The sequence below is a fragment of the Oryzias latipes genome, chromosome 14 (assembly GCF_053564925.1).
Source record: "Oryzias latipes strain Hd-rR chromosome 14, Olatipes_Hd-rR_3.1".
Taxonomy (NCBI): Eukaryota; Metazoa; Chordata; class Actinopteri; order Beloniformes; family Adrianichthyidae; genus Oryzias; species Oryzias latipes.
The window spans coordinates 25,858,378-25,868,262 of record NC_136250.1 but is presented as its reverse complement, the minus strand read 5'-3'; the positions used below and the strand labels follow the sequence as shown (position 1 = coordinate 25,868,262).

The following is a 9,885-nucleotide window of genomic DNA, read 5'->3' as shown; positions in this document are numbered from 1 at the left end:
AGACAACAGACTACATGGAGGGGTTTTCAGTGAGCATTAGTCAAGTTGGGATGGAGCCAGTGCTATAAGAAGGATGAAGCACACATTCTTTATGAACTACTGCCGCTCTGCAGCAACTGTCCAAGAAAACAACACAGCTTTTTTTTCTGTGTGACCAAAAACGACATGATCATAACTAAAATGCCATTGGGAATGCTTTCACAATAGATCCAAAGATGATCGAAGTAGGACTATAACTTGTATAGTCTATGATTCTCTGGTAGAGAGCTCAAGTCATTTCTTCCTTTATTGTGTCAAATCAACGAGGTCCTAAAGCTGCAAGGTAGCCCCAAACCATGACACTAACGCCATCATATTTGTATTTTAGCCGAGTTAAACTGCTGTTTTATTATTTTTTTATTTTTATTTCCGTGCTTCCTTTTTCTTTGTGAAAGCTACACTGTTTTAAGGCTTTTTAGTTTAGATAAGGGATCTGCAACCTTAGGCTCTGGAGCTTCATATGCCTCTTTTATCCCGTATAGTGACTCTCTGGCGGGAGGAAAAACAAACTAAAAGTTTTAAAAATGTTTCAGCTTGCGTTTTTTTCAATATAGATTAGTTAGATTTATACATTTATGGCTGATAAGGTCCCACAGCAGTTAGATCAATTGCGAAGTTTTGTACACCCTGCTGACATCACATTAAATCAAGAGGCCTTGTTCGCTCTGCTGTTGCTACAGATTTCAAATACTATCAAAACTTTAAGGTTATGCTCAAGTTGCCAGCAGCAGAAAGTAGGGAAAAGGATGACAGTTCACCAAAGTAGACCTAGAAGGAAGAGAATAGGTCATATTTGACTCGTGTTGTTTAACCCTTGTGCTATCCTAGGCACTTTAACATTGGGAGTTGGGTCATCTAGACCCACTAGACAGTGCTCTGAACCTTTTATCTTCAATGATTTGTGATCTTCACTGGTGTCCATGGATTACATGAAATCTTTCCACCTTGATCCACCTTTGTCATGGTAGGGAGAACACGTCAATGTTAGGGTGGGGTCATCTAAGACAGCACAAGGGTTAAAAAAGTGGGATGTGGCACAGGATGTCTTATTTTTTTAAATGAAGTTATGCAAGCCTCTGTCAAAAAGTAAAAAACAATTTAGAAAAAAGGGATTTTTCTTTGTCTATTTATGGTTTTTTTTCTTTCCCAGAAAATAAAAAAAAAATAAAAATCAAAAACAACAATACAACAATTTTCAAAAAGGTGAAATGAGACTCCGACTATATCGATTTCACATGAAATACACAAACAAAAATGGATTAAATCACATATAGCAATGAACAGAGAGATCCAAAAATCCATTGATTCCCCCCCTTCGTATTTCAAAACCAAGCATTTCTTTAAGAGATGAAGACGGAGAGCAGGCCCAGACTTTATCTGATGAAGCAGGATGGAGCACGGAGAGCTGCAAGACTCTGGAGATTTATTGCTCATGGGAGATAAGACACACAAACAGGCATGCATGCATGTACAGACCACACACCGTGTACACAGGAGATAACACTGACACACAGTCATGCTCAAACACACACACACATTAGCCACATCTACCATTTAGGCATTAAACACATACACCATTATGAAAGAGTGAGGCTGGTTGGGATCACTGCTGACCCCTTAACCCGCCTCTTGACTTTTCACCCCATCTCCTCATTCTTCTACCCTCCTGTCTCAGTCTGTCATCCACCTCTCCGTTTCTCCTCATAATTTTGTTCGACTTTTGCTTTTCTTCGTGTCCACACATCAGTGTGGACACGAAGAAAAGTGGTCTACTTTTTGTGGTCTACTTTTTCTCTGAAAGCTGAGCTTAAATCTGACAAGAACAATTGCTCCCTGTAGAGTTGAAAAAGTTAAAAATCTGTGATTGAAAGCATTTTATGGTGAAAAATGACAATAAGAAAATCTGTGATTGAAAGCATTTTATGGTGAAAAATGACAATAAAAAAATTATATGAGCCACTTGAAAAAATTAATCATATTTAGCATAAAAAGAACACTTGTGTTTGCTCCTTTTTTGTTATTGTACCAAATATTTATGGCAACAACAAAATAAAATAAAAAATCTAATTTTGTTAGAAACACTTTTTTATCTCCATTTTTAATTGAAAGCCACATTTGTACAGATGATGGATTTGTAGGATAATCAGCACAGCCAACCATGTGGGCTGCACACATAAACAAGAAAAAAAGACCACATTTTGTCTGCATTCATAAATCAGATTATATTGCTGCTGCCATTGACTCTCGTTTGGGGCTCCTGCAGTTGGTTACTGAACCGTGTTCACCCGTGAGTCCAGATTCTGCCAAAAGCAGTTAAAAGATAAATTCTAAAGATAAGACAGAATGGTGTGCAGATTGTTGTACCGCCAAAGAAACAACTTTTGTTGGAGGCGCCCGCGTAGCTGAAAATCTGTTTTTAGATCAGTCTCAAAGCAAATGGTGGGACTACACTGTGTCCATCCAAATGTACAGTTGATAGCTCATATTTGTAAGAAAGTACACCCGGCATTTATTTTCAAATGAGCTTCAGCTTAAATTGAAGCCTAAAGTGACATATAACTCCAATAATCTATTGATCCATTTTCAAAGTGTTCTCCATGGTCTTTTAATTATGAATATATGCATATATATGTGCAGTTTTTAGCCATATTCAAAAAACCTGTGTTGTTTCCCAGGACATGTTTCTGCAGAGTGTATTTGAAATTCGCCTCTTAGTTGTGGTGCAGAGTAAGACTCCCCCCTCATTTCCTATTACTCCTTTGTTCACACTCTCTCCCGCCAGCTACAAGCTTTTAGAATTACCATTTTTTGTCTGCTCCGGATCCACAACAATTTGAATAAAGAAACAATCAGAAATGCCATTTTAATCTTAATTTTCTGTAAATGTCTTCCATCATAAGAAATGCTACAAAACATGTTCAAAACACCTGTTTTGTCTGTGACTCCGTTTGGCTACCGCCTGTCCCGTACCTCGCCTGGATCCTGACCATTGTAGTTTCCTCTCCCATGCTCTCATGCTCGTTATTTCCCCCCATTCCTGCCTGACCCTGGTTTAGCTTTGTGGAGTTTTAGCTGAGCCAATAAACCTTGCTGCATTTGGAACCAACCATCTGCCTGTTTTTGTGACACTCATCATCTTGTAAAAGTCCTCATGCCTTGACTCACTTCTGAATTATTTCTCTATATGTTCACTCAGCCGCTTGAATCATTCTCTCTTTTTGTTTTCTGAGTGGCTGTGTTTGAGCGCAGCACCTGACTCAGTGGGTTCCACATCTGCTGACTTGCTTCCTCCTTGATTTGCCTGATTAGACAGCAAGGGTCCAGTTTTTATTGTGGGGGTTTGACAGCTAATCCAGTTCGCATTCAGTGAAATGAGCCAGCACCCGGGCTAATCGGAAACCTCCAGGCAACGGTCTTACTGACTTTTATGATGTGCTTAGGTGCTGAGTGCAAGAATGTTGGGTTATTTTTTCATCTTTATTTTAAAGCCAATGCCTTTTTCTAACACGTCATTCAAATGACATGACATGAACAGATTGTTTTATTTCAGAGCAAAAGTAGAACTCGGTATAAGTTTGAACTGCTGACATTTTTACAAATATAAAAACATTTTCCTTAGTTTGTAGCCATTTCAACATTTTACATTGCAATTATTATTTACAAAAACTGGTAGTAAACTTCCAATAACAGCTACTTGCTTACCACATCTGCATCTCTCAGCTTCTTTCATCCTCTTGTCTACATTGATATCAATTCTCTGAAGATATTTTCAGATTGAGCTGTTTGGCCCAAATCAGAGATAATTTTTTCTTACAGCTTTATTTGCAGGTGAGAAATATCGCCTGAACTTTGATGAGCCAACTTTGGTTCACCTGGACACTTGCAAGTGAACTCTGGTGTGGTTCAGAACAGTGTAAATGCAAGCCTTTAAACTAAACCAAGAAGACTGCACTAATTCAATGAGAGACTCCTGTGTCTTTTTCTAGGACATAGTTTCTGCAGAGTGGCAGTAGTTCATTAGAAATTTCCAGCACAGTTGTGGGCGGGACTATTGGCACAGAGCAAGCAACATTACCGGTGCCATAAAAATGGTGAGAAATATTGGAGCTATCCAGCCATACAGTTTTGAGCAAGACGCCAACTAAGACGAGGAAAACAAAGACGTACATGGATCTTATTGTCTACGAGCGGATGCAACAGAGCAGGGAGTTTATGGTCAACTCATTGTGCCAGTCCCAAGCCTGGATAAATTCAGAGGGTTGTGTTAGGAAGGACATGCCACGTAAAATCTTTGCCAAACCAAATATGTGAATTGTACCTACAATATCCATGCCGGATCGGTCGAGGCCCGGGTTGGCAAGGACCGCCATCGGTGCTGTTCATCGACAGGGTGACAGTCAAAGAAGGAGAGGAGGAAGCTGCATTCATGGGATGCAGTGAACGAAGACTTGAAGTGGGCTGGTGTTAAGTAGAGAAGACAGGGTTAGATGGAAGAAGCCGATTCGCTGTGGCGACCCCTTAAGGGAAAAGCCGATAGAAGAAAGAACTGACCGTGTTGAGGCTGAGGTTCATGGCGTCTGTTGTGAGTCAAAACATAATCCGTTCCTGAGCTTCACACAGATGAAGTTTCAGTGAAGTCATGCCTGAATTTATTGAACAAACAGCAACTATCTTCACTGAGAAAATTCCAATAATCAAAGGATCACAGTTGTTATGAAGGGATGAAGATGAGGTGCTTTGATCCTCAAGCAAATAAAATGTCTCCCACAGATAAAACAAACTGCTGACAATGTCTGTCTTGTGTTTCTCAACTCATCGTTCTCACAACACTGGAGGAATTCAAACAGTAAAGACTTGCACTTAGAATTGCCTGAAAACTTGCCTTAACATTTTTTTAAAGGTAATTAAAGATAAAATGAAAAGGATGTTGAGTATTTAAAATGAAGCTAATTCCATTTAGGTTTTAGATTGGAGTTGATCTAGAGTATGTGAGCATCCACATAGCAAGTAAACTTGTTACTTTATCACAGATTTTCTGTTAAAGACACATTTTGGCAAAAGACTGCAGCAAACAAATGTTGAGCAACGACTGTTACATTTGGTTTTAAGTGATCTTTGGGATTTTTGTTTGGACCTGTTGGATCATCAACCCTTTAAATGACTCAAGTGATCTCCATTAACCAATGGCTAGAAATCTCTCTGACAATTTGTGGCAAAGTGCAGATTTTTATTTTTTTATTTTTTAATGTGAAAGGTTATTCAGGTTTCAAATCTACAAAGGTAGCCCAGACCGTCAACCTACCACCAAAAGGTTTGACTGCTAGTACATTTTTTTTTATCTCTGTCCTACATGCTAAAGGTCTGTCCCATCAGTGTTAGTCCAAGTTCTGGATGTAATCACAACATTTTTATCCAACGGAGATGGGTTTTTGAGTCTCTTATTTAGTGTTAAATATCTTGACTTTGTTTTTGTTTTTTTACTTTGTTCTTTTGCAAACCACTAGATGAGATATTCTTGTCTTCTTTGAGTCATTTGAGACACATTTTGTAACTCCTTTGAGGATCAATAAATACCAGAGTTGTTTTGTCATCTGTTCTTAGTGAACTTTACAAAGTAGCACAGTGTGTATTGTGTTTACAATATATATATTTAGTGTTTGAGAGGTTTTAGTTTGAGAATGCTCAAGTCTGAGTGAAGCAGCTATTTTTAGTAAATAATAGGGATGTGACAACTAATCGATGAATCTATGTCTAGTCCTATGATCTATGTCTAGTCCTATGATCCAACCAGATCAATCGAATCCAAGAATCGAATCAAATTGACCTTTACATTATATAAATGTTTCAAAATGAGATAATCAAATCCATATTGGAAAATACCATTTGGAGTGACACACAGTAGGTTTCTTTTACTATGACGTAAAAATGACAAAGTGCATCACAGCGGACAACACATGCGTGATGACAGCAAAAAATGACCAGTCCATCATTAAAGTCCAATGTGTGGAAACGCTATCAAAGATTTGTGTGGTAGAATGTATACTAATGTTTCCTATGGATTATTTTATGTGGAAAAACAACATTAGGCTGAACTTTATGAAAGTAAAATGTGAATCGATTTGACATTAATTCTTGTTGACTTGTTTGTCTGTACATATGTTTGATTTACACTTGATTATTTTGCCAGAAATACAAGGAATCTGGAAAACTTCACCTTCACTGTTCAGTACCAGGTATTTATCTCTGAGCTACACTGGTTGAAGTTTTGGCTAAAGATGTCCTGGATTTTAGGTCAGTGAATGGGATTAAATGGGATTGTTCAAAATGAACCAAAATCGAAAGTAAATCGAATCGACAACCACAAATATTGTATTAAATAGTATTTAAAATGAACCGTTACATCCCAAGTAAATAAATAACTTTTAAATATTCTGTTAACTTGATGTACATTTCTATTGACAACAATTGTAGGGATTGGTATCAATTCAGATGAAAAAAATATGACAGTATAATAAAGTTTTTTGTTTTTTGCATTTTTTTTTAGAAAACTAAAATAAGATATTTTAATAAATGCTGTGTTTTAAATTGGTGCACCCATGCTAATCCAGGGAAAGAGGCAGAACTGTATTACAAAGGGCCTCCCTAGTACATACAAACCATCTTTACAGTTTAACCATTAAAAACAGCTTTAATTCACAAAATAACTTAGCAATAAAGACTTTGAAGAAGTGAATGAAACTAAAATCTTAATGCAAATGAATTTATCAACTGTTTTTGCTAAAATGTGAGCAAAAGTTTACTTCTGAAGTCCCCAACGTAGGGCTGAATGATTATTCTGGATTTTCTGCAGAAATGGGATTGATTGTTTTTTATGGACTCCTGACCCATTGAGAATGCACCCAGCCTCCTGTCCAATCACAGGAGGGATGAGCAACAGCCTGAAGACCCACCTGTCACCTGACATGTTAGAATCCTGCTACACATTAATCTCATGGGTGGGAATTCTTTTTCAAACAGAAAACACAAATGTGATTTTATATATATATATATATATATATATATATATATATATATATATATATATATATATATATATATATATATATATATATATATATATATATATATATATATATATATATATATATATATGTAATATATAATATTACATATATATATAATATATATATATGTAATATATAATATTACATATATATAATATATATATATATATATATATATATATATATATATATATATATATATATATATATATATTCACACACACACACACACTATTATAAAGTCTGCACAATTGTGTCTTTTTCCTAGAATTCTCCTCTCCATATGGAATAAACTTTGTCCAATAAACTTGCCTGATTATGGGCTGTTTTGCAGGAACAATGTGCTCAAACAGTACAGGTTTTGGGAAGGCTGACTGTCGGCATGGAGCAACTCTCAGTTTATCAGTGTTTAAACTTTAACTGCTGCAGCACCGTGGACCCTGGACTATCCAAACACAGCGTGCACAACTGAGTCAAGCTGTGTGTGTGTGTCAGTGTGTGTGTGCAATATTTGCTGCTCCACTTTATCTACTGACCTCCGGAAGTATTTGTGATTCTGTCTGCACACAAAGTGTGTGATAAGGCCAGGAAGAGGGTATGTGCAGGATGTTGAGTTAACACTGGGACAACATAAAAGCGCCTTATCACGCCGAGAGGCGGCCATAACACAACAAGCAGCCACGTGGGTCCACAGCAGAGTCAGTGCTGACACAGCCTGCAGGGGGGAGGACATGGGTCCAGCCAAGCCTTCCTTACTGTCATAACCCTTTTACACACTTATTGTTTTTATTCTAAATAATGGGATTTTGGTCTTTTCCCCCCCATCAGTAAATACTAAAATTTAGATTTGATGAAACTCAGTTTTTCAGAAACTTTTGGGAGCAAAACTACACTCAAGCTATGTGCACACTTGACACAGTGAATGCAGGTTCTCGAACGCCCTTTTAGCCCGTAGTGTTCGCACTGGACTGTTGGTACCTGACACTAGTGCATGCATCTATTTGGAAGATGCTTTGTGCGAAATGACGATATCGTGTACATTTGGTGAGTCTTTCTCCAGGTTTTTTCTTTCACAGCTCTATTCCAAAGTATATAAGAAATGATTGCAATATAGTTCTGCCCGGACACAAACTGCAATTAATAATTTCTCTTCCATGAACAATTTTCAAACGGTTGACCCTTCTGTGAGTTGAAACGGACGCCATCCTACACCATCCATACGTCACTACCAAATCTGAGTCCCTGATTGGTCAAAGTTCAAACTGGCTTCACTTTTAAAGCCCATTCAATGGCCGCACATTTTGTAGGTAGATCCCAAAAATAGACATGTAATACGTTGGGTGAGTTGGAAAGATACAAAAATGTTGACACGAGTATTCTGGGACAAAAAGCACCTTATTTACCCAATGGCTCAAATTTGATCCACACACATGTAACTGTGTTATAAAGACTTCATCGTCAATATATTTTTCAGTATTTTAAAACAGCAACCAGTCATTTAACAAATGAGTAACAATAGAGGAGTGATTCTCATGAGAAAGTTTTAAAATTTAGCAAAAATAGTCCCGCCTTAAGTGTTTTTGAGAAGCAACAACTTTGAAATGAGCAGGAAAAGTCCTTCTACTGTCTCTATTGTAATGATGATGAACTACAAGGCAAAAAACATGAACCAAATCATTTAAAATGGGTTTTAAGGTAGGCTTGTGTCATGCTAACGAGATAGGGGTCTCAGAAATGCATGTTTTAAATATGATGCAAATGGTTATATAGGGTTAAAGCACATTTTAAATCTCTGGAGTGATTTAGAGACGGATGAACTGACTGGGACAATCTGCTATAAGCTGGATCGAGTAACATCAGACATCAGTGCAGGGTCAACTCCAAACCCCCATCTGGCATCTACAGTTTCCCAAGAGCTTGTCCTTTTATTCAAAATTTTCAACAGAAGAAACTCTTTGGTATTACTTTGAATAAACTGAATTGCCATTCAACTCCTTTTCTGGTTCAAATGTTAAAATAAAGCAGTAAATCTAGCACACAACTTGTGTCTCCTGTTTCTGTCATTAAATGAAATGCTCCCAACAGATTTGGTCGCCCTGTAAATAACATGCAGTGAAGCTCATAAAAACCCGTATTGTTGTATTGTAAGAGTTTGGAGGCCCCAGCATCATGGGCTGCACATGCAGACAGGAGGGGCCCCATATAACTCTGGTTTCCTCCTTTACTTGACTCCTCTGCTGCCGACTGGCCCCTAGTTATTTATTGCTCTGTAATTTCTTCAGACTAATTGATTTGGCTCGGATTTCAGGCAGCACGGAGACAGGAAACCAGGCTTCCAAGAGGTTAAGATGAGCGTGTGACTATAACAGAGTACTATTGACAAAAAAAACAAGTACAGACAGACATTTTTAGCAATACATAATGAGTTCTGACTTAAAAGTTTCAAATTATTTCTTCTTTGAGGTAGCGACATTGTCCAACACACCCCAACCACATTTGCCTGATGAAAAAACTCAAAGGATGGCGTCATCAACATAAAAACAAATTAAATTAAAACTCGAATAGCTATAAATTTGCGTTAAAAAAACGTAATTGTTTCAGAATTTGACAAGTTTAAAAAGTTTAACTCATCAGAAAAGCTGCAGAAGAAAATCAGCTTTAAATATGAAACAAACTCCACTCTCTTTGTGTGGGGTGGGAAATGCGGGGCCTGGGGGAGGTGGGCAATTTGAGTGATGGGGCTCCTGGACTCGGTGGGGTACCCTACGATGCACCTTGGGTG

General features: G+C 37.6%; 1 long non-coding RNA gene across 1 annotated transcript in view; it reads right to left on the bottom strand.

Annotated features, from left to right (window-relative positions):
- Nucleotides 1-9,885, bottom strand: part of LOC110016416 (uncharacterized) — a 40,761-nt gene that overhangs the window by 10,672 nt on the left and 20,204 nt on the right. The window lies entirely within an intron of this gene.